The 26170-nt window shown below is 36.0% G+C and overlaps 1 pseudogene; it reads left to right on the forward strand.

Moving 5' to 3' along the window:
* Positions 1-423: 423 nt before the first annotated feature.
* On the forward strand, positions 424-25389 carry LOC116135412 (annotated as a pseudogene).
* Positions 25390-26170: the final 781 nt, after the last annotated feature.

Consider the following 26170-nt stretch of genomic DNA (forward strand, 5'->3'; position numbering starts at 1 on the left):
TTATATTTCTAGAGAATGAAATTAGAGAAAACTACACAATTGGAACTCAAAACAGATAGTTCCCAGCAATTCGAGGAGTTGGGGGCCTCCCTCAATGACTCTAAAATATATTCGTATCCTTCCCTAAAACTGACCTCTCTATTTATACTATTTCCTTAACTAACATATTCCCTCCACTAACAACTTTGATTCCCCACCAACACGTGACAGTAGTAACCAATTCTCCCAACAAACATGCAAATCACACTCCTAATGACTTACTGCCCCAAATGCCCCAAATGCCCTTTGTATTGATAGACATTTTTAATGGGAGGTCTTTCATGTTCATATAGGGATATCATCTGTGGTTTTGTTATTACTAATACTTTTATATTTTTGCAAATTTAGGAAATAGCATGTAGGTTTATCAAGTATTGATCAGCAATGCAAGCTGGGGTGAAAATTTGTGCCAGCCTATAGAACCAGTTTATCTTTCTTTTTTTTGGTGGCACTTCTATGTGGTTTATTAGCTCATAGTTGTCTTCTACTTCGTTTTCAGGTGTCATGTTCTCTTTGTGGGTATTTTTCTAGTTGTGCATATCGTTTTCTGAAATTGAAATTGAGTTCTAATCAAAATTTTATGTGGTCCCTTTTTGTTCCAATCAAGTTTTATCTACTTAAAAAGTAATTAAAAGATTAGAAGTTGTGGTCGCTGAATATTGTCCCTATTGGTTCTGCAGTGCCACAGGTATAACTTATAGAGAGTGGGCGCTGAGAGCTAAGGTTTGTTTGATTCTTTTACTCCAGGATTTAACTGTTTGATCTCATTTCCTCTTGACCAAGATGGTGTTATTTGGGCTAACAATTTTTCAATGTGATGACAATCTATCCAGGTTTATGTTGTTATTATGATCCACTAAATCTTTATGCCTCTATTGTGAAAACATTTATTTTCCTGTCATGATAATGCTCCTGTAATTTATGTTAAATTATTTTTTATATTGATACATAAAAATAGAAGAATGAAGTCAAGCCTCTTCAGTACTTTTTAATCTCTCATTTAAGAAAAGGAAAAGGCTCTTCAATACTCTTGTACTAAAAGTGGTAGATTATATGTATGCTGCTTGTGACCTTTTTGACTTGATCTTCAAACATGGACAGTTTTTATTTATTCTATCTGCTCTTATCCCTTTCAAGTTTACTCCTTCTGGTGGTAATTACTGATAATTGGACCATGTATATGGTTTCAAATGTCAAACATTCCTTCATCACTAGCTTTTCCTAAAACTTGTGCACTTATTGGATTATTTTGAATAAATACTAGTAATAGACGTGTAAAATCTAGTGGTAGTGAGACTTCAATAACTGGAATCCCAATGCAGATATCGTGACCCGGGTATGTTATCTTTGCTTCTGTAAATCAGAGTTCTAGCTGCAAATTGGCTCATCTAATTGCACTGACATTGTGAGTTGAAATTTTCATCCTGGACAGAAAAATAAAGCCAAACTTTGCTTTATATGAAATGTTTCTTTTTTTGGGAAGAAACTATGTATTTTATGAAGCAGTCTAAAGATAGAATAAATTGTTTTACTAAGGTTACTTTGTTAGATAGAGCTAAGTCCGTTACTTTATTAGATTTATTTCAGAATTCTCACTGGAAAAGACGCTCCAGGTTACTTAAAGAAAAAAGAAAATTAAAAAAAAAAAAAAAATACCTTGTGTTACCGCTTTACATGATTGAGTTGGTAATCTTAAATTTGGTCTAGTGCGAATTACTTTAACTACTGCATGTTTTTCTAAAAAAATTCTTCGACGAATTTTATTCCTCTATGTTGCCTCTGTTGCATTTAAATGTATGCAGCTTTCTAACTGCCTGACCAGACATTACTAGGAACGTAATCATAACCATAAACACAACATATCATTATTTAATTAATTTAATAGCAGGGTTCAAATATAAGATTGGCTTGGGTACCATTTAGATAACAGTTTAACCTAAAAGATTAAGCTTATAGGTAAAGGTTGTTTTTACTAATTCATCTAAAGTTGTTGGTGCTGTCCTTCTTGAGTCCTCTATGAAGATACTAGGGTTCAATATAGCCTGGGAGTTTTTGAATTAGAAATGGGGAGGAATCAATCGTTTTTTGTTGCTAGATCTCCAGTGTTTGAGGGTTCTTTGCACTTCCCAGTTGCTAAACATTCATCTAGGTTATTCATTAATTAACCATAACTACAGATGACAACAATAAATACAACAATTTCTGCATACACAACATGCTATGATTTAATTAACACAATAAGTGGATTTTAACACAGGAGCACTTTGTCAACATAGCTCTAATACTATGTTAGTTGAGGAAATTTAACTCCCAGGCCATCCCAAGTTTCCATTTAACAAAATGGCTATGAAAATCTTTTTGATTTTTTTTGGGTTAAAAAATATGACGTGGCACACTTAAGTGTAATTAAAGCAGCAAAAAGGATTATGGTGAAAAGATTTAAACATTTGTGGGTTATAATAAAGAGAAGTTGATTTAAAATTTGAAAGGCAAAACACATTTCTCTCAGCTTTTCTTTCTCACAATAGGATTCAAACACCTTTCTCTCTCTCGTTTTTTCTTCCAATTTTCTGCAATTTCTCAATTTCTTTGCTCTTTGCATTTTTGTCATTCATTGCCATTCCCGATTAAGTTATAATGGCTGAGATCCTTAAAGAAACAGAAAAAAACTCATCTACTCCCCAAATTGTAGGCACCACTAGGTCTACCAAAAATGGAGAAGAAGAAGTTGTGGTGGAGTAACTTCCGATTACTGAAGTTGCTCCACCAGAAGAGGAGACGGCGTCGACGGAAGACATTCTATTGGTAGAACAAGGGAGGGCAAGAGTTGAAATTGAAACTGAAGAGAAGGATGCCGACGCAAATTCCAAGCGTCAGACATGATCGCTTAAGCGATCTAAAATCGCTTAAGCAACCAAGAGTAAAAACAAAGGATCGCTTAAGCGATCTGGTATATGACAGAAGATCGCTTAAGCGATCTGGTATAAGCGATTTTAGATCGCTTAAGCAATCGTGCATCTGGGCAGAAGTTGATTCTATTTCGGACATGATCCCTTAAAGCAACCAACGTTAAAAGCAAAGGATCTCTTAAGCGATCATGCGTCTGGGCACCTATTTATTGTCTTGTTCATGATCGCTTAAGTGATCGTAGATCGTTTAAGCAACCAATAGTAAAAGCGAAGAATCGCTTAAGCGATACACTTAATCGCTTAAGCAATTGTGCATCTAAGCAGAAGTTTATACTGCCTCGGACATGATCGCTTAAGCGATTTATAATCACTTAAGCGACCAAGGTTAAAAGCAAAGGATCGCTTAAGCGATAGAATAAATTGCTCAAGCGATCGTGCGTCTGGGCACTTATTGATTATGTCTTGTTCGTGATCGCTTAAGCGACCAAGTGTAAAAGCATAGAATCGCTTAAGCGATAACATAAATACAACTAGATCTCTTAAGCGACTATGTCTAAATACACAGGATCGCTTAAGCGATCTAAAATCGCTTAAGTGACCAAGAGTAAAAGAAAAGGATCGCTTAAGCGATCTAAAATCGCTTAAGCGACCAAGAGTAAAAGCAAAGGATCGGTTAAGCGATCTGGTATATGACAGAAGATCGCTTAAGCGATCTGGTATAAGCGATTTTAGATCGCTTAAGCGATCGTGCATCTGGGCAGAAGTTGATTCTGCTGCGGACATGATCGCTTAAAGCAACCAACGTTAAAAGCAAAGGATCGCTTAAGCGATCATGCGTATGGGCACTTATTTATTGTCTTATTCATGATCGCTTAAGCGATCGTAGATCGTTTAAGCGACCAATAGTAAAAGCGAAGAATCGCTCGCTTAAGCAATACACTTAATCGCTTAAGCAATTGTGCATCTAAGCAGAAGTTTATTTTGCCTCGGACATGATCGCTTAAGCGATTTGTAATCGCTTAAGCGACCAAGGTTAAAAGCAAAGAATCGCTTAAGCGATTGAATAAATCGCTTAAGCGATCGTGCGTCTGGGCACTTATTGATTCTGTCTTGTTCGTGATCGCTTAAGTGATCAAGTGTAAAAACATAGAATCGCTTGAGCGATAACATAAATACAACCAGATCTCTTAAGCGACTAAGTCTAAATACACAGGATCGCTTAAGCGAGAAATGAAATCTCTTAAGCGATCCAGTGTATTTGGATTATTTTTATTGTATTTCACTAGATTGGTTAAGAGATTAACGCTATCTTAGACATATAAGGTGTACAATTCATTCAGTGGACCATAACCATTATTATATTTTAATTAAATTAGTTCTTTAACGGCTATATTAAACATATATAGTGTGAAATGTTTACATCTATATTAAACATATCAAGTGTACGATTCGTTCAGTGGACCATGACCAGTATTATATTTTAATTAAATTAGTTCTTTTATGGCTATATTAAACATATATGGTGTAGAATGTTTACGTCTATATTAAACATATCAGGTGTACGATTCGTTCAGTGGACCATGACCGTTATTATATTTTAATTAAATTAGTTCTTTTACGGCTATATTAAACATATATGGTGTAGAATGTTTACGTCTATATTAAACATATCAGGTGTACGATTCATTTAGTGGACTATGACCGTTATTATATTTTAATTAAATTAGTTCTTTTACATCTATATTAAACATATGTCCATAAATATGGAAAATAAATATTGAAGTAAATTACCCTTAATCGCTTAAGCGATCCCGTCTATTTAGCCTTAGTCTACAGAGTGCAGAGCAGATGGTTGCAGAATTAAATTTTATATCAATATTATATTTTTTATATTACTTTTTTACCAAGAACTAACAAAAATAACAGAATAACAGTAGATTTTTCAGTTTTATGTACGGTGCTGATTGACAAAGACCGAAGTGTTCTTTTCACATTCTATTGAAATGAAAAAAATAATTAATAATTAATAAAAAGGACTAAATATTAAATAAACATTATGGAATATAATTTCTTGCCGAAGTATATAGCTTACTGCATCGCTTAAGCGATCCAGTATATCGCTTAAGCGATCTAGTATAAATAAGCCTGATCGCTTAAACGATCTGCTACCATATATCAAATCGCTTAAGCGATCTGCTGCCATATACCAGACTTATACCAGATCGCTTAAGCAATCTTTTGTCATACACCAGATCGCTTAAGCGATCCATCGGATCCAAAACACATTTTCAGCCATCTCCACCTACAATCGGTGCTATCACCCCTAGCTACTCACAATGCAAGAAAATATTCACAAATTTCACTCCTTTCAACTTGCATTACATCAAACACAACTCAACAACTTAAACAACTAAATCAAAATCATAACCCAAACCCCATCCATTATTAAATCTTTGTAAATCTAAATATAAAATATAAAGAGGAGATACACATACTTAGACGAAATTTCAGGAGGAGGAGGAGGGGTTCTTTGGCGGAGAAGATGTTAATGGTGGAGGAAGAAGAAAGTGTTAATGGCGGAGGAACAAGAAGATATAGAGGAATGAGAAAGAAGAAGATGTAGAGGAAGGAGGAAGAAGAAGATGTAGACGAAGAAGAAGATGTAGACGAAGCTAAGAAGAAACATCAACCAAGGTGGAGATGCGTTAATGGCGGGAGGAAGAAGAAGGTATTTGGGTTTGTTTGCAAGCATTGCAGGTTTTTGGGAATATAGTATAATTTTTAAAAGATTACATAATACTTCTTTAATCATAATTAAGCACTAATCAAGTTTAATTACCTTAATCAATAATATGGCTATTTAGTTAAAACTTTAAAACTTGATTGCCTTTTAATTAAATTCAAACTTGAGAGGTTGTTTTAATAAACTGCCCCATGTTAGTTAACCACTTAACCTAAATACTTAAGTTAATAGTTAAAGGCCCAACAGAGTATTTCAGCTCAAAAATAAATCAAGCTTAAATTCAGCTTAGACATTTGAATTGGCATTATATGCATATTCGACCTTGGTTCAATTCTGTCTGTTAGAGTTAGGATACCAAGAATGAAGCACCCATAATTATAACAATATACTATGGACAACTGGTTGATTGTTGCCTCATAATGCTAGTTCATGGTTAGGAGAAAGCCAATAACTAGGTTATTATAACTTGGTGATGATGATGATGCCAGGCATCACTTGCAGTTATATTTTCTTCTTGTAGTTTTTTATTTTTTTTTTGACATATGTATGAATTGTTTCAATAACATATAAAATTCACCTTTTATCTGTGAGCAGAATGAGTTTGGGATCTGGGAGATCTTTTTGCCTAACAATACTGATGGTTCACCACCAATTCCCCATGGTTCTCGTGTGAACGTAACATTTTATTTGGGGAAAGTTTCAGTTTGGCTCTAAAATTGTTTTTATTGCTACAAATGGGTTTGTGCTTTGGTTTTCCTTTTCCTCTTCTTTCCTCGCAGCATACAAATGTGTTTCCCTTCCCTCATAATTGAAATTTTTATTTACTATTTTAGTTGCAGAAATAATGTCTCTAGTATTGGTCTAGATTAATAAGAACTGTAGTTTAAGTTGCAGAATTGCTTCTAATAAGTTCTCCCAATGATCTCAGCTTTTGCAAAATGAGTTCATAGTCTGCAAAAATATTTTCCATGATTTCCCTTCTCCAACGGAAAGTTTCTTGTGGAGTAACCATAATTTCAAAAGTATCAGCTAATAGGGAAAGGACCAACTATAATATTTAAACTCATAACAGTTCTCATATGTTCTGATCTTGATGCTTGCTACCATTTTGTTAATCAAACCTGGGAGTATAAGGGATAGATAGCTATGGTTTTGATATTTTTTGATATTTTTCTTTCTAATTGTTACATGTACATTTTAGGTAGGTACTCAGTATGGTTTAGTACATAACTAACTCATTGTCTTGTTCTATGGCTTGATGCATGTTCTCTTACCTTTTCTTATTCTTTTGGGCTCCTTTAATTGTGTCAATTATCCTGTACCCAGAACTCTGGTGGTTATGCTCTTAAAATTTACTTACTTCTCTATCTCTTAATTTGTAGATTCGAATGGAGACACCATCTAGCATTAAAGACTCCATACCTGCTTGGATCAAGTTCTCTGTACAAGCTCCAGGTGAAATCCCATACAAATGGTATATACTATGATCCACCAGAAGAGGTATGGTTCTGCACTCTTTTATTTCTCTAGGTTTGCCAAAACATTTCTAAGAAATTTATGATTTAGGCATGTCTAGGAATCTTTAGTATAAAAGCAAGAGTGACTTGAAATTCAGCAATAACATTAGGAAGGATTTATGTATAATTTTTAAATAATTGTGTAATTTTGGTATGCTATATTACACAGAACTCTTACCATACCATAACATTGACACCTGTGGAGATGCACTATGTTAAACTTAAGATTGTGTATCATCAATGAATTTTCTATTTTTAGTATATGGGTTGCCATGTATGTTCTTAGATGAACTTGCAGATGCTATTTGTATAAAGTTCATTAAACACTCGATATGATGAACTGGAAGATGCAAGTCCATTTATATCTGCTACTCCTTATATTGTTAATGTTCAACTTTTTTGTAGGAAAAGTATTGAGTTTCAACATCCTCAACCTAAGTGGCCAAAATCACTTAGAATTTATGAGGCACATGTTGGAATGAGTAGCACGGTGTGAATCTCTTTCATTCTCCTAACTATTACTCAATGCTTCTAGTGCTTGCTATATGTTAGCTTTAAGTCCTCAATGTCAAAACTGCTGGATCTTGTTTTTTTGATGTATACTTGAATGCTACATTATGTAGGATCGCATCTTAAAAAGCGTGTTAAGCTTGTGTTAGAAGCTTACAAGTAAAGTGGTTTTGTGGTGATCATGCACTGCATGATGGTGAGTTGGGCTGCATAACAAAACCAATCTAAATTAAGCTTGCGTAAACTCGTAAGAGGAAGCATCTATGACTGACATAAGGCATTCTTTGAGGAAGAGAAATACAGGCCTTGCATCCCATTTTATTGAAATCCAAGTTGGAAGTATTCTAGGTTCCAATCAACTTGCAGATATAGATGCCCTATTATGTGGAAAGCAATTGACTAAAAGCTAACAACATGAAAACCTTAACTATCATCATACCTGTTTTAATAACAAACAAACAAACAAACAAACAAACAAAAAAAAAAAAAAATCCGTAGAGCAAAAAGGAAAATACTATATGTAAATGATCAAATTTTTTAAACTGTAGTAGTGTTATGCCTCTTTTGCATCCTGTCAGAAACTTTGACATTCTTTAACTTTGAAAAGATTTTTGTGAATGAGGTGCTTAATCCAAGGTATGGATGGTTGGGATAGCTATAACAAGAATCAGAGAGAATGATTTATTTGTCTTAGATCCTTTTGTTAAAGTGTCATTTAAAGATGATTAACTTATCATAATGCATCAATCTAATTTCAGTTATCAACTTTCTCTTTTAATTAGGAGTCAAATATTTACCATATGACCCTTCTAGTATCTTGCTCCTTTCACTGCATCAAATTTTCTAATTTTCTAATATGGTTGTAATATTTTGTTAAATTTTATTATGAGATTTAAATTATCAATGTAGGGAAATAGGGGCCATAGCCTTCCTTAAAGTTCTTCATTTTTTGCTGTTCTGTTTTATGTTGTGGTGTTATCAATGTTTTTTCCTTCTCACAATATTATCAACAATGAGATGTACGCCAATTTTAGAGATGATGTGCTTCCACGCATCAAAAAACTTGGCTATAATGCTGTTCAGCTAATGGCTATCCAAGAGCATTCATATTATGCAAGCTTTGGGTACTTTCTTGTTTCGAATAAGCTTATATATATTAAAGTGTATTTAATCATGCTTTCATATGATACAGGTACCACGTGACAATTTTTTTTGCACCCAGCAGCCGTTGTGGAACCCCTGATGAGCTGAAGTCATTGATTGATAAAGCTCATGAATTAGGCCTGCTTGTTCTCATGGATATTGTTCATAGGTAATAATTAAATTCAAGGAAAAAAAATAGGGCCTTTTTCACTTAGAATTGCAATATAATTATCTGTTTCTAGAAACAAGGGATATACAAAAAATTTAAGAAAAATGTGTTTGGTTAAAATGTTCTAATAAACAATTTCTGAATATATATATATATATATATAAAAACAATTTTTTTTTTTTTTGTAAAATCTAAAAACAAAAATAAAAAATATTATCTTTGCTTTCCATAATTTTTTAATGTATATGTGAAACAAACTTTTGGATATAAAAGTATAACTCAAATTGTTGGATTGTACTAAATTTTTTTAACTTAATCTTCAGATCATGATTGTGACCGTCCTTTGTTATGAGAACCATAAGTTACCTTATTACACTAATTTATTTTTTGTACTGCTGTTTGTTCTTGGAATTGAACTCATGCAATATATGTGGTGCTTGTCTGTTATTCTTGTAAGCTCTATTTCTTTGTTTAGTAGTTCAACAGATGCTTAAAAGCCATGAAACTTTGGTCTTGGTTAGTCGCAAATGTTTGTAGACCTTGGATGGACTACAAATTGGAATAGTATTTAAAATGCCACTTATCATTTATCGTCGTCGGTGACTTTATATTTCTTGAGGATAGGGCTTATGAATTTATATTCATTGTCATGTAAGCATGTAAGTTAATTCCCTCATTAAAATGGGTTTCCAATAAACAAAACATAGGCAAGGTAAGACTTTATTAAGATAAATTCTAGAAGTGTTGAAATGGCTTATAAGATCAATGAAAGTTGTCTTGTTTTTGTCTAAGATATAAGGTCAAAACAAAATCCATACATTATCAGGGTGCTTTTAATGCCAATCAGTAATAGGGCTTGCTTGTTTTTCCATCTACAGTTTATATCTTTACAGATGTAATTAAGGTACTTTTAGTTTGTTTGTTTTCATTAACACTTTTAAAGACATTTTATCTGAATGGAGCAAGAGGTCATTTTTATGATTTTATCTAAACCAAATCACACTACATATGACTACCATCACACACACTTAACCACCAGAAGCATTACTACCACAATAACACCACACAACCACCTGCCTTATCATCATCACCAGCCCACCAATATAATATCACCCACCACCACTATCATTATTCTAGTTGTTTTTAACATGTTTTAACTACAAACTCCAATAATATTTATAAGTTTGTGAGAAACTATCGATCCCAAAATTTTGAGGGCCGTAATGATAGTATTTAAACTCTAACAGAAGTCAACTGTCATGCTTACAATTTTGATTTTCTTATCTGAATGAAGTGGTTTGTGAAAGATACCCAAACTGCTTATAGTTTTGTCTGGTGATTCCCCTTTTCTTGATGCATCAATTTGTAAGTTCATTATGGCATGTTCCAATTGTTTGATATGATATCTATTACTTCTTAACCATTCAACCGATTCTTTTTCTAAACTCTAATGTTATAAAATTTAGTAGTTTGATACAATTGCAAACTTATTTAGAAATTTTCCTGTTCAGATGTTTTTAGCATAAATCAAAGGTTCCTTTGAGTCATTTTGTGATATTATGTGATTTATTTGCTTGTTATCTTGTTTCATTCTTATATTTGACTGCTAATGTTCATTGAATGCAGCCATGCTTCTAACAATGTTTTGGATGAGCTGAACATGTTTGATAGTTATTATTTCCATTCTGGATCAAGAGGTTAGCATTGGATGTGGGATTCTCGCTTTTTCAACTATGAAAGCCGGGAAGTATGTTAATAGACCACCTCCCATTAATATGGTCTATAAGTCGAGGGGTCGTAAAAAGAGCACTAAGGGGTAATGAGTATGAGTGAGAGTTTATTACGGGATTCTGCATGCAAGTGGCTATATAGAATAAAGTTTGTTAGAGTAAGGTTAGTTTAGTAAGTATTTGGGTATAAATAGCTAGAGAGTGGTAAAGGAGGTATCAAGTAAATTCTTATAGGTATTTTGGGAGGCTCCCAGCTCCTAGAATTGCTGGGGATTGATTTGTGGTCACTCCTTCTTAATGTTGCTATTTCTTTCAGTATACAATAATAACAATCAGTTTTATCAGGTTGTGTGTTGCTTTCATTTCTGCTCTTGTGTGTTGTGGTTGGATTGAGTTAATTGAACAAGTGGTTCCATCAATTTGGTATCAGAGTTAGGTTGGGTAATGGTAAAATCCAAAATGGAGAACATAATGGAAAATGTGGAAAAGGAGATGAGAACCGTGAAGGAAGATATGGGCACAATGAAGACCGACTTAGGTAGTGTCAAAGAGTACTTAACTGAGATGCGAGAATTGATGAGGTTGAGGGAGGAACAGGAGGAGAAACGTTATCAAGAGAAGGAGAAAATGTTTGTAACTTTAGAAAATCAGAGTTCTGGCGGAGATAAGGGATATGAAAGAAATCACAATGGGGATAACAGGAAGGACGACAAAAAAATTTGCAAACTCGAGCAACCCATTTTTAACGGAGATGATCCTTTTGGCTGGACTTTTAAAGCTGGCAGATATTTCGCCATTAATCGATACAAAGAAAAGGAGATGGTAGAAGCCGCCGCCATGTGCATGGAAGGAAGAGCCTTAAACTAGTATCAATGGCTTGAATCTTGGAGACCAGTCCAAAATTGGAAGGATTTCAAAGTTGCTTTAATTGCCAAATTCAGTCCTTTCAAGGGACAGCCTATGAGGCACTGGTAGCACTGAGATAGACTGCATCGGTGACAGAGTATCGCGAAGAATTTGAAGCATATACAGCTCCATTGAAGGAATTGGGAGAGGAGATGCTAATGGGTATCTTCGCAAATGGACTGAAGGAAGAAATCAGAGCTGAATTACGTCTCATACAGTCCAAGGATCTGGGTGAAGTGATGGAACAAGCCTTTTGTGTTAAAGAAAAAAACTGGGTGCTAGATAAAATTAGGCCCAAAAATGACTAAAGCCCATACTATAAAAATGGAAGGGTACTCACGGGTCTCTCTAAGCCAAAAGGTTGGGTGACCCAGTTGGTGGTCCAATACCACTAAAAACTCAGGCGAGACCCATTCTTCGTCAAATCGCTTTGTCAACAGGAGGGATATTCCACCGGCGACGACAACTTCGAGCGCCAGAGGGGAAAATTTCCGAAGGCTAACTGAAGCGGAAATTCAACTCAGAAGGGAGAAGGGGCTTTGTTTTAGGTGTGACGAAAAGTTCAGCCCTAACCACTAATGTAGGAGTAAATCTCTGCAGATCTTGCTGGCATGGGAAGATGAGGATCCAGAGAAGAGCGAAACACCACTAGACAATGACGAAGAACCCACTACTGAAAGTAACCCTCTAGCCTTGTCTATGAACTCTATCATCGGAATCACATCTGACAAGACTCTGAAAATTAAGGGAGAGATTGAAGGGGTGGGGATTATTGTGTTGGTTGACAGTGGGGCATCCCATAATTTTATTTCACACGACTTGGTGTGCAAACTGGGCATGCAAATTGAAAAAGGAAAAAAGTTTGGGGTGATGGTAGGTAATGGTGTCACGGTGAGAAGAGAAGGTGTTTGTAGGGGAGTGCAACTGGAGGTTCAAGGCGTTAAGATTACCCAAGATTTTTTCCCTTTTGATTTGGGTGGAGCTGATGTGGTATTAGGGGTGACGTGGTTGAGTTCATTAGGTGATGTCTGCACAAATTGGAAGAACCTAACAATGAAATTTGAATTGGGAGGTAGAAAGGTGAGCCTACACGAAGATCCATCCTTGGTTGAGACGATGGTATCCCTGAAAGCCATGTTAAGGTCACTCTCCACCGGAGGAGGCTATTTAGTCAAATTTTGCTCTATTGAATGTGTGCCAGAACAAAACGAAGAACCCACCAACCCTAGGATTGTATCATTGATGGAAGGGTATAACCAATTGTTTAACCAACCCACTAAACTACCTCCACATTGACAGCATGACCATGCCATAGTCCTGCAAGAGGGAGCTCGACTACCCAATATACGACCCTATAGATATCCTTATTTCCAGAAAAATGAAATAGAGAAAATGGTGCGAGAAATGTTGGTAGCAGGGATCATTCAGCCTAGCACCAGCCCTTTTGCCAGTCCAGTGTTACTAGTCAAGAAGAAGGATGGGAGTTGGAGGTTTTGTCTTGATTATAGGGCACTCAATGAGATAACTATCCCTGATAAGTTTCCCATACCCACCATCAAGGAGTTGTTGGATGAATTAGCTGGGGTTGTTTTCTTTTCAAAGCTTGATTTACGATCTAGATACCACCAGATTTGATTGAAGGAGGAGGATATTCACAAAACGGCCTTCCGAACTCATGACAGTCACTATGAGTTCCTAGTTATGCCATTTGGCCTGACTAATGCGCCATCAACTTTTCAAGTCCTGATGAATGCTATTTTTAAACCTGTTTTGAGGAAATTTGTGCTGGTCTTCTTTGATGATATTTTGATTTACAGTCCTAATCTTGATTCCCATGTGATCCACCTCGAACAAGCCCTTAAGATTCTACAAGACAACGAACTGGTAATGAACAGGAATAAGTGCCTGTTCGGTCAACAGAAACTAGACTATTTAGGCCATATAATTTCAGCGTAAGGAGTGGAAGCATATCCACACAAGATTGAGGCAATGGTTAAGTGGCTTGTTCCAACCAATGTGATAGGTCTACGGGGATTTTTAGGCCTCACAGGGTATTACCGGAGATTTGTTAAGGGGTATGGCAGTATTGCACAACCACTTACGGATTTGCTTAAAAAGGATTCATTTAGTTGGAATAAGGGGAGCTCAAATAGCTTTTGATAGACTCAAGAAAGCTATGACTACGGTTCCAGTCTTAACAGTTCCAAACTTTGCACTTCCCTTTGAAGTGCAGACTGATGCTTCAGGTCATGGAATGGGAGCAGTTCTGGTCCAGCAGTCAAGACCCATAGCTTACCTAAGCAAAACCTTTTCACCACAAGCCAAACAGAAGTCAGTATATGAACGAGAACTAATGGCCATCGTCTTTGTAGTGCATAAGTGGAGCCCATATCTATTGGGCAAACGATTCGTCATCAAAATTGACCAAAGAGTATGCAATTTCTCACTGACCAGCAAAATTAAAACTCCTGAACAACAAAAGTGGTTGTCCAAACTAATGGGGTTCTCTTTCGACATTCACTACTGGTCGGGAAAAACAAACAAGGTGGCAGAGGCTTTATCACGAAGAGTGGAGGGACCAGATTTGAACACCATTTTAGTAGTACAGTTTACAGAATATGAAGATCTAACCAGTGAAGCACAATAAGATCCCAAGTTACAGCCTATCATTCAGGACCTTCTCTTTGACCCTAACAGCCGCCCACACTACAGACTTAGGCAAGGGTCTCTTTTGTACAAAAACAGAATTGTTTTACCAAAAGGCTCTAGATTCATAGCTAAACTTTTGGCAGAATTTCATTCCAGCCCAGATGGAGGGCATTCAGGGTTTTTTAGGACTTACAAACGGGTGGCAAACATTGTTTATTAGGAAGGGATAAGCAAGATGTTCAAGAGTTTATAAAGGCTTGCACTATTTGCCAAGTCAATAAGTATTCAGCCCTCAAGCTAGCCGGGCTTTTACAGCCTTTACCTATACCTGAGCAAGTCTTTGACGACCTGACAATGGATATTATTAGAGGTTTACCACGAGCCAAGGGGTTCGATAGTATCCTCGTGGTGGTTGATCGACTCACCAAATACGGCCACTTTATCCTCTTGTCTCACCCTTTTAGTGTGAAGGAGGTTGCTACGATATTCATGAAGGAAATTGTTAAGCTCTATGGTTTTCCCAAGTCTATAGTTTCAAACCGAGATCGACTCTTTATGCGCCAAGTCTGGCAGGAAATCTTCAAAGCAGCGGGGACTTCTCTCAAGTTCAGTTCCGCATACCACCCACAAACGGATGGCCAAACTGAAGTGGTCAATCGGTGTTTAGAGGCATATCTGAGATGTTTCTGCAGTTCCCAGCCTAAACAGTGGCCAAATTGGCTCTCTTGGGCGGAATTTTGGTACAACACAATGTACCATCGGTCCACTAAAATGACACTATTCAAGGCCCTTTATGGCAAAGACCCACCACTCCTTCTCAAGCTGACCGATTACCCCTCCTTAGTTGAAGACGTGAACCAACAGCTTCTTCACCACAATTCCATCATAAATGAACTTAAACATCACCTGGAATCTACTCAAGGACACATGAAAGAACAGGTTGATAAATATTGCAGAGATATCAGCTTCTCTCTTGGAGATTTTGTTTACCTCAAACTTCAGCCCTGCAGGTTTAGGTCGTTAGCCAGGAAACTGAATGAGAAACTCAGTCCTAGGTTTTATGGGCCATTTAAGGTGGTGGACAGAATTGGTCTGACAGCTTACAAACTGGCTCTACCTTCCACTGCTCATATTCACCCAGTGTTCCATGTGTCCTAGCTCAAACGCAACCTACACAACTCCGTTCCAATTCAGCCACTTCCCACTTTTCTCACCGAAGATATGGAACTCCAGGTTCACCCATAATCAATCCTAGCGGTGCAGTCCCTACTCGGTGGTACCAAAGAGGTCCTCATTCAATGGAAGGATCTGCTCTCCTTTGAAGCTACATGGGAGTCTTTCGACGTCATCAACACACAATTCCCTCAATTCCACCTTGAGGGCAAGGTGGCTCTCCAAGGGGGGGTATTGATAGACCAACTCCCGTTAATATGGTCTATAAGTCGAGGGGTCGTAAAAAGAGCACTAAGGGGTAATGAGTGTGAGTGAGAGTTTGTAACGGGATTCTGCATGCAAGTGGTTGGATAGAATAAAGCTTGTTAGAGTAAGGTTAGTTTAGTAAGTATTTGGGTATAAATAGCTAGAGAGTGGTAAAAGAGGTATCAAGTAAATTCTCATAGGTATTTTGGGAGGCTCCCAGCTCCTCGAATTGCTGGGGATTGATCTTTAGTCACTCTTTCTTGATGTTGCTATTTCTTTCAATATACAATAATAACAATCAGTTTTATCAGGTTGTGTGTTACTTTCATTTCTGCTCTTGTGTGTTGTGGTTGGATTGAGTTAATTGAACAGGTGGTTCCATCATATGTGCTTTTTGCAGATATATCACACTGGTGAAGCTTTTCCTTGTTTTTCTACTACATGCTATAGTTAGTTGGAATTAATTCTCTCCTTCTTATATAGGTATTAAGGTTTCTTCTTTCAAATGCAAGATGGTGGTTGGAAGAATATAAGTTTGATGGTTTCAGGTTTGATGGTGTAACTTCAATGATGTATACTCACCACGGATTGCAGGTATTATTTTAGTGCTTCTAGAAATTAATCCTTGTCTTTCCGATGAGGTATAATGACTTGCTTACGTTTTCAGAATTTAATTGTGAAGGTTGTGAATTTGTGCCCAGTGAGAGGAATGGAATCAAATAATACTCAGTTTCTGTAATTAGTTTAGGGAAACCATATCGTCACATGCCATATTGGTATATAAGTTTATATTGAACTTTTAATCTTAATAACTGTCAAACAAACATTTAGCATCTTAAGCTGATTGCTAATGGTTTAGCAATAATTTCAACGTCCTTGACTTGGCCTTACATGCCCAGAGTTGTGGGTCTCATCAGTGGCTGGATAGTTTTGGTGTTTTAACAGTTGGAACAATGTGTCCTGTTCTTATACTATGTTGATCCAACTTTTCAACAGCCTAAGATGTTAAATAGCAGTGTAATGAATCTATGCTGGTATACTGAGCAAGAGTTGAGTTCATCTCTATACTTTCTTTTGCCAAACTGAAAGTAGTTGTTTCTTCCTCCAATCAGAAACCACTTATACTGCCAATTCTTTTCTGTCATTTGAAAAGATCTATTCTTACATTTTTTTTTCTAAAAATAGCATAAAAACTTCTCACACATTATTATTAGAGATGGTGAAAATACTACTGCATCGTATCTACATGAAGCTTGAATTGCAACAGCTTGTATTTTTAACAACTACATTATTTGGCCTACTGCTTTTACAATGGCTCTTTGATTTGTTTCATGTTGCAGATGGCAAGTGCTTTGGATTTGCAACTGATGTGGATGCTGTTGTTTAGCTGATGCTGGTCAATGATTTGATTCATAGACTTTTCCCTGAGGCTGTTACCATTGGAGAAGATGTATGTTATACAGTTCCCTTTAACTCATATTGAGCGTCTTTTAATTCTAGGACTTTATTTCTTCTTCGGAGAATGGATTCCAATTTAATAAGATATATTTCTTAGTCAGGATAAGTCAATGAAAATGATTTTCTCATCATATGAAAATAGTGTTCTCAGAAAAAGGTTGCATGCATGATATAAATTCATTGAATATGTGTGTTTGCCTATGTTCCCTGCATCACCAATATTCTGTTCGGACAATTAGTGAGTTTCTTGAGTTATATTTTGCAAGTTGTAACATTTCAATTTCGCATCGGGCACCTGAAAACTAAAATACTTTACTTTTCAGCTAGATTAAGGACATAATTATAATAGTCTGTGTGTGGAACATACTCAGGAAATAATTAAGTGCTTGTCGCAAATTAAATTAACCTTTTTCATATAAAGAAAAATGTGAAAACTCCATTCACTAAAAGCTGCTATTCTGATTATTAGAAATTAGTACAGTTTATCTCCATAAATTAATTGAGGGTTATAATTATTTCTCAAGATATACTGTAAAACTCCGTATTTTGGGCCTACAGTAAAACGTTATATCACTTCCTGCCTTATATGATTGAAAGTGTTTGTTGTCTAACAACTGATCTATTAATTCTTTTGATAAGAAATTCTGAAAATCTTACTCTTGGTTTTGTTGTTCTAGTTTTGAACAATGTCTCTGCGCATGCCACATTTTGTATGGATCCTTTGGTTATCTAGGGCTGGTCTTTCTTTTTTGTGAACAGCTTGTTCACTTCTAGTAAATCTCCTTGTCTTCCCCATCCTATTCTGAAGGTGACTAAATCCTCTTATTCTTAATTATGTATACTTCGAATTTTTGTATAGCATTTGTCAGAATCCATATTAATGGAAAATCCTTTTTGGAATGTTTTACAAGAGTGAGACAGAAAATATTCACTTTACACGAAGAAGGCATATAATAATGAGGATCTGAAGATTGAGCAAACTAGAGTGCCAGTATATAGAAAAAGTAAAGGTCAAGCTATTGTGACAAAATTTTAACTCAAATTTAAGCTACAAATTGTTAACCATTAATTCAATGTAGTTCCATGGTTTAGAAGTTTCTGAGTTAGCATTAAAAATGACTACATTTATCTTCTTTCTCTTTGTCTATTGGAACAATGGCCAAGAATTTGTATTACAAATTTGAGTTGGAATAACCTAGCTATGAATAAATGATTAAAATTTATTGGAAGCTTTTTTTTTTTTTTTTTTCGTTAAGCTAAGATTCTTATAACTCTCTTTTTGTGATAAAATGCCAACTCTCTGCCCTGAGGTTATTCTGTTAAGCATATGGTTTTTTTTTCCGTACAGGTTAGTGGAATGCCAACATTCTGCATTCCTGTTGAAGATGGTGGTGTCGGATTTGATTAAGTATGTTCCTATTAGGAGTCTTAAACTTGTTACCCATTCAACAAACTTACAGTTCTTTTTTTTTTTTTTTTTTTTTTAAATTAATGCATTTGGCATACAAATGTGTGCCTTGTCTTGGTACTGTGTAGGAAAAGGGACGAAGACTGGCAAATGGGCGACATTGTTCACACACTGACCAACAGAAGGTGGTTAGAAAAATGTGTTGCTTATGCTGAAAGTCACGACCAAGCTTTAGTTGGTGACAAAACAATTGCGTTCTGGTTGATGGACAAGGTTAGTTGTGTTCTTACTACTTATAGCATACAAAATACCATAGACCTTAGCCCTTATTCTTACTTATCTACATATTGTTCACGCTGAAGGAGACAGCGTACACATGTGCCGTAAAAATGCTTTTGGGTTCTAGAATAAGAACTTTGGATCTGTCTAAATGACATTATTGTCAGACACCTCTGCTCTGTAGTTCATTGCTTTTTGGTGTTTTGACAAACTAATTTTGTTATTTATGCTATACAAACTAAATTTCCACATAGGCATTGCACATCTTTATTTGATGGAGGTGCTAATATTTCTTTAATGAAATTTAAATTACAAGCCTATTCCCTCGTTATATCTCTTCTTAAAAGTCCATTCAAATAATTTATAGAGCATGTTATCAAATTTGTTTCTTTCAATGCACAGTTGGTACCACTTGCATGAGAAAACTTGAGTGAGAAAATTGAATGGTAGTTAAAGTTGGATATGAATGCAATAATTTTTACATTCTGGAAAGAGAATCTTGTTCACTCTTATTTCATTTTCTGGTAAATAAGAGGGATTAAAAGTTATTTTAGGGAACAGTCCTGTCAAACTCCTAATTAATTGTAAAGCTATCAATCCTAGGTTTTATGGTTCAACCATTACTAACTAGAAATTAGTGATCCAACAATTATTCACAAATATTTCACATAAATGTAAGATTTGATTTTTTACTTTTTTCCTTCTCTTGAAGAAATTAACCAGATTCTCCCTACAATAAGCTTATTTGAAAAGTAACATGGTTCTGAATTTTGATTAATGAACTAGAGTCTTGATATTCTGTCCTAAACTACTTTTATCATGTTGTGATCTTTAATTTCCACATAGAGATCAGTAATTTGGATCTGATTAAGCTTTATCGCTTTGGTTGCCTTGATAATTTAAATTGATTAAGGGCAGGAGATGGAGTCATCATTCTTGATGGTCATAAATCTACTCAATTGTCTCATTCTTCTGATTTGTCATTTTTTTTTTTTTTTTTTTGGTATAACATTAAGTTGGAGTTAATCTTAGTAACATTACATTAATAACATTATTGAGGAAAAGTTGTGTGATGGATACAATTAAGCTTTTGCACTCATAATTTCAAAATTTATCTGTGAAATGAGAATTGTATTCCCCAATAATTTTATTTCATATATCATTTCGTATACAGCAAACTCATAGTTATATAGACAACTTAGATTGTTCAGATAACTCTTAGTCTAGGATTATCTTTTTATTTAAATTTAATAAACTAGATAATGTCAAGATAACTCCTACATCAAAAAACATCCTAATCCTAGAATTCCTACACTCCCCCTCAAGGTGGTAAGAAAATGTCGAGCATTCCCAACTTGGAAATGAGATTGTCAAAACTTTGTCTAGGCAATCCTTTTGTAAGGATGTCCGCTGTTTGTTGGCTTGTAGGTAGGTCAGTCACACGTAGGAGTTTTTCTTCTATCTTCTCTTTGATAAAGTGGCGGTCTATCTCCACATGTTTGGTTCTATCGTGATGCATTGGATTATGTGCAATACCAATTGCAGCTTTATTATCACAATAGAGCCTCATAGGTTCTTCACTTTTGATCCCCAGTTCTATTAAGAGTCTTCTCAACCACATTAGCTCACAAATACCTTGCGCCATTGCACGAAACTCAGCCTCAGCACTACTTCTTGCTACCACATTTTGTTTCTTGCTTCTCCAAGATACTAGATTTCCCCAAACAAAAATACTATAACTTGAAGTTGATCTTCTGTCATTCACTGGACCTGCCCAGTCTGTATCTATGAAAGCTTTCACTTTCCGTTCATTATCTTCTTAAAGAACAATCCTTTCCCAGAGGTCTTTTTTAGATACCCAAGATTCTGTTAATTGCCTCAAGATGTTTCTCCTGTGGATTATGCATATGCTGACTCACAACACTCACAAGAAAAGCTAGTCAGGCCTACTATGAGATAGGTATATCAATTTTTCAACCAAACTTTGATATCTACCTTTCTCAACTGGTGTATCTCCACTAACTTTCTCAAACTCCAAATTCAGTTCAATAAGAGTCTCGGCTGGCTTGCATCCCGGCATACCCGTATCCTATAGTAGATCAAAGATATATTTCCTTTGAGAAACAACTATTCCTCTCTTACTTCAACAATCTCCATACCTAAAAAATACCTCAATTGCCCTAGATCCTTTATCTTAAAATCCCGAGCAAGAACCTTCTTTGCTGTCTCCATCTCTTCAAGGATGTCTTCTGTAAGAATAATATCATTTACATACACAATTAGGATAGTAATTTTAACATCATTGTTTTTGAAAAATAGTATATGATCAACCTACCATTGAATGAACCCATACCTCTTAATGGCCTTGGTAAACTTCTCAAACCAGGCTCGTGGAGACTGCTTTAGGCCATACAATGATTTTTTTAACTTGCATACTTTGCTGCCCTTTTTGTTCCCCTCAAATCCTAGAGGCAGCTCCATATAAACTTTTTCTGCCAGGTCACCATTCAAGAAAGCATTCTTAACATCCAGTTGTTGTAGAGGCCAGTCCAGATTTGCTGCAAGAGACAAAAGCACTCTGATAGTATTCAACTTAGCTACCAAAGCAAAGGTCTCCTCATAGTCTACTTCATAGGTTTGTGTTAACCCCCTCGATACCAACCTTGCCTATGCCTCTCAATTGTACCATTAGCCTTATATTTGATCGTGAACACCCATTTATAGCCTACAGTTGTCTTCTCTTCGGGTAAACGAACCAGCTCCCAAGTCTCATTTTTCTCCAGAGCCTTCATCTCTTCTATCACAGTCTCTCTCTATTTTTCATCTTATAAAGCTTCTTGTACGGCTTATGGAACTTCTATGGTTGAAAGATTAGTGGTAAACACCCTGAAAGCTGTTGACAACTTATCATAAGACACATATTTAGAAATAGGATGGAGCGAACTCCCTTCCTAGGAGCTATAGGCAAATGAATATCCTCACAAATTGACTCAGATTCATTAAGGGATAGTGTTTTCTTACCTTGTGACTATGAGTTGTTGACTTCTTCCTGTTGGGATAACTGTTTATGCAGATCATCAGGTTTCTCTCCACCTTGGTGATCAGCTCTCTAAGAATAATGTTGGAATCATGGCTGATTCAGTCTTGCCAGTCCTCCCCCTATCTCCATATGTTCTTGTGTTATATTTTCATAATTTTCTAGTCTATTAGAGTTAGAATGTATGATAGGAGGACTTAGAGTGGTTTGATTTGGATTTGAACTCAGGTCTATAGGACTCTGACTCTGACTAACAGGTTGACTTGCTATGGGATACTGACTCTGACTCTGACTCTAACTCTAACTGTGACTAACAGGACTTAAGGGAATTGTTATTTCCCAAGACTGATCTTCATAGTCCTATAAACTCTCCCCCTGAAGAGGAGTGGGAAAGAACGGATAGGACTCAAAAAAGGTAACATCTCTAAAGACAAACAAAGAACGAATGGGACTAAAAAAAGGTGACATCTCTAAAGACAAACATTTTCTCTCTCACAAGGCAGAAGCATTGATACCCTTTCTGAGTAGGGGAGTATCCAACAAAGACACATTTAAGAGCCTTAGGATCTAGCTTTCCTCTGTTATGGGATTTAATGTGAACAAAGGCAGTGCAACCAAACACCTTTAAAGGAAGAGAGTTTAGGGTCCTATATGTAGGAAATGTTTGAAGAAAAGTTTCAAGGGGTGTATGAAAATTCTGAATCCTAGTGGGTAACCAGTTTATGAGATATGTGGCTGTTAGAACTGCCTGACCGCAAAAAGATTTAGGTACATTCATAGTAAACATTAAGGCTCTGGCAACCTCTAAGAGATGTCTATTCTTTCTTTCAGCTATTCCATTCTGCTGTAGGGTATCAACACAAGAGCTTTGATGTATAATCCCATGACTTAATAAATAGTTTCCTAAGATAGAATGAAAATATTCCCTACCATTATCTGTCCGTAAGACCTGAATTTGTTCTTTAAACTGAGTTTTAACCATGGAATGAAAGGTTTGGAAAATTTGACTTGCTTCAAATTTGTTCTTCATTAGATACACCCAACATAGTTTAGTGTGGTCATCAATGAAAGTGATAAACCACTTGGACCCTACAATGTTTGTAACCCTAGATGGTCTCCAAATGTCACTATAAGTTATTGAAAAAGGCTTAGAACTCTTATATTGATGTGCTGGGTAAATTGACTTGGTGTGTTTTGCAAGTTGACAGATTTCACACTCAAATGAAGATAAGCTTGTATTTCTGAACAATACTGGGAACAACTTTTGCAAATAAGAGAAACTGGGATGGCCTAATCTATCATGTCATAACATTATTTCGAAATCAGCAGAAGTAGATGTAGAATTACACCTAGATACTACAACTTTGTTATTGTCGGTAGTTGTTTCAAAGTAGTAGAGTCCCCCTTCTTCTCTACCGTTGCCAATCATCCTTCCCGGGAGTAAGTCCTAAAATTCACAACTGGTAGATGAAAATTTAGCTACACATTTTAGATCTTTAGTCAACTTGCTAATAGATAGTAAATTACAAGTCAAACTAGGCATATGGAGAACATAATCTAAAACTAGGTTTCTGGATAGTTTTACTGTGCCTTGACCAACTACATTTGCAATGAAACCATCAACAGTTTTTACCCTTAGATTGCCATAGCATGGGTTGTAGGATACAAATACACTTGAATTACTTGACATATGGTCTGAAGCCGCTGAATCTATAACCCATGGTTTGTTTGTTCCTAGGCTGGTATGTAGGGCTGTACAAGAATTACCAGTCTCGGCGAATGAGCATGACTATTCAGGTAAACTGGATTGGCCAAATAATTCATGCAGATGTTCCAACTGCTTTTTTTTGAATGGTACGGATGGCTGATCTTCAGATTTCTTGATTGCATTTTCTTCAACTCCAACATGAAACCCTTTACCACCTGGTTTGTTAGACTTCCAATTTGATGGCCTGCCATGTAATTTCCAGTAGATTGTCTTTGTATGCCCCAATTTATGACAGTACTCACACCAGATTTTTCCTCTATTTTGCCATGTTCTTTGATCTCCAATAGAACTCTCTCAACCCTTAGAAGCTAGGGTTGAAGCTCCCGATTTAGGCTATAGATTTGAGATGCTAGTTGATTCTCCCATCATCACTTTCCTCCTACTTTCCTCTCTCCTTACTTCTGCAAATACCTCTCAGATAGAGAGTAAGGGTTCTTTGCCCAAAACTCTCCCTCTCACTTCATCTAGCTCTTTATTTAGTCTAGCAAGGAACTCAAATACTCTTTCTTTCTCCAACATTTTTGTGTAACATTATCCTGAGTACAACTCCAGTCTGTCTCCACAAACAAATCCAATTCTTGCCACAATTGAGCCAATGTACTGTAATACTGGGTAACATACATACTATCATGTTTGGTCTCTCTCAGTCGTGACTTCAACTCAAAAATCTGCACTGAGTTTCCCATGTCTGAGTACGTTTCTTTAGCCATATCTCAAATATCCTTTGCAATAAGAAGAAATAAGAATGGTCGGCCAATCTCCTCCTCCATGGAATTAATCAAACAGGCCATTACAATATTATTCTCAGCATCCCATTTTTGGTATGCTGGGTCATTTTCTTGTGGGGTTTTAACAGATCTAGTCAAGTTGCCCAACCTGCCTCTTCCCCTGATCATCAATTTCATAGCTTGAGACCATGGTATGTAGTTTTTTCTATTCAGCTTGTGGACACTGATCTGGATAGAGTTATGGTCAATGTTACTATGACCATTTAATAGAGGTTGACCTCTCGTTGGTTCAGTTCCCTAACTTGAAGATGTTTTTGACATTTGACCAATTGGAGGACTCCGGCTTCTACCTTGCCTTTCACCGGTCATGGCAGTTTTCACCATTATTTTTTTCGGCCAGAGGGTTCTGATACCATGAAATGAGGACTGATATTCCCCAATAATTTTATTTCATATATCATTTCATACACAACAAACTCTAGTTATATAGACAACCTAGACTGTTCAGATAACTCTTACTCTTACATTGAAAAACATCCTAATCCTAGAATTCCTACAATCTGAGATTTGTGCCTTTCTGAAGGATATGTACGATTTCATGGCTCTGGACAGACAATCAACTCCGCTTATAGATCGTGGAATCGCATTACACAAAATAATCAGGCTCATTACTATGGGACTAGGCGGAGAAGGATATTTGAACTCTATGGGCAATGAATTTGGGCATCCTGGTGTGCAATTGATTATTAATATTCTGTGTTTATGTCCTTGTATTTCTACCATCATTGACTTAGCCTTTGTTGAGTGTTAAGCTGTTAAATGACTTGATGTTATTCCTTTCTGTTGTTAATTTATATAGAGTGGATTGATTTTCCAAGAGGTGAGCTGTGTCTTTTGGCAAAGTAATTCCTGGGAACAATTTCAGTTATGATAAATGCCGACGTAGGTTTGATCTGGTAATTTTCTCCCTCGGTTAGAATTTGAACAATAAATCTTGCCGAATTTTGAAGGGCATACCTAAAATATTTGCTTACTTTCATGTTGGCATCATTAAATTAATGAACTGCACGTAAGTTTTAATGTAGACATAGAATGAATTTGAGAGGCACTAAATCTATTAATTCGCTGAATATATTATGATGAAGAAAACCACCTGCAAAGTTTGCTAAATAAGATTACTTGGCCGAGATATAGTGTTCATGATCATAATGAGGAGAAAACGAGTTTTAAATCTTCTTATGGAAACCTGCTTTGACCATATAGTGCCAAAAGAATCATGGACCTATATACTGTATTTAAATGTATATGAATTCTCTTAGGTCATGGTTGGTTGGTGGAAAGGAAAAGCAAAGAAAAAGATTGTACAATACATAGTAATAAAATAAGATTTCCATAATTTGGTTACAACATAAACTTTGTTATGGAAAAAAGTAAATCATAAATAATTTGGACAATTTCACTCTCAGAAATATTTGATATTCTTATCTTTCCATATGAGGAATTAATATTTAAGCTAATATAAAATATCTTAGTATTTACTTCATAAATAAATGAGGTGTTTTTGGTAGTTAATGCGCTTATAAGCATTGTTTTAAAAACCGGACCGGAGAGCAACCCGCTCTGCTAGCCGGGTCACGGTTCAACCGGTCCAACCGGTTAGACCGTCGGTTGGACCGGTGATGTCATCACAATGTGTGATGACATCAACACATTTTTTAAAAAACTTTATCCAAAAGGCCACTGGCTGGAATGAGATTG

This window comes from Pistacia vera, unplaced genomic scaffold (genome assembly GCF_008641045.1).
Source record: "Pistacia vera cultivar Batoury unplaced genomic scaffold, PisVer_v2 Contig3, whole genome shotgun sequence".
Lineage (NCBI taxonomy): Eukaryota > Viridiplantae > Streptophyta > Magnoliopsida > Sapindales > Anacardiaceae > Pistacia > Pistacia vera.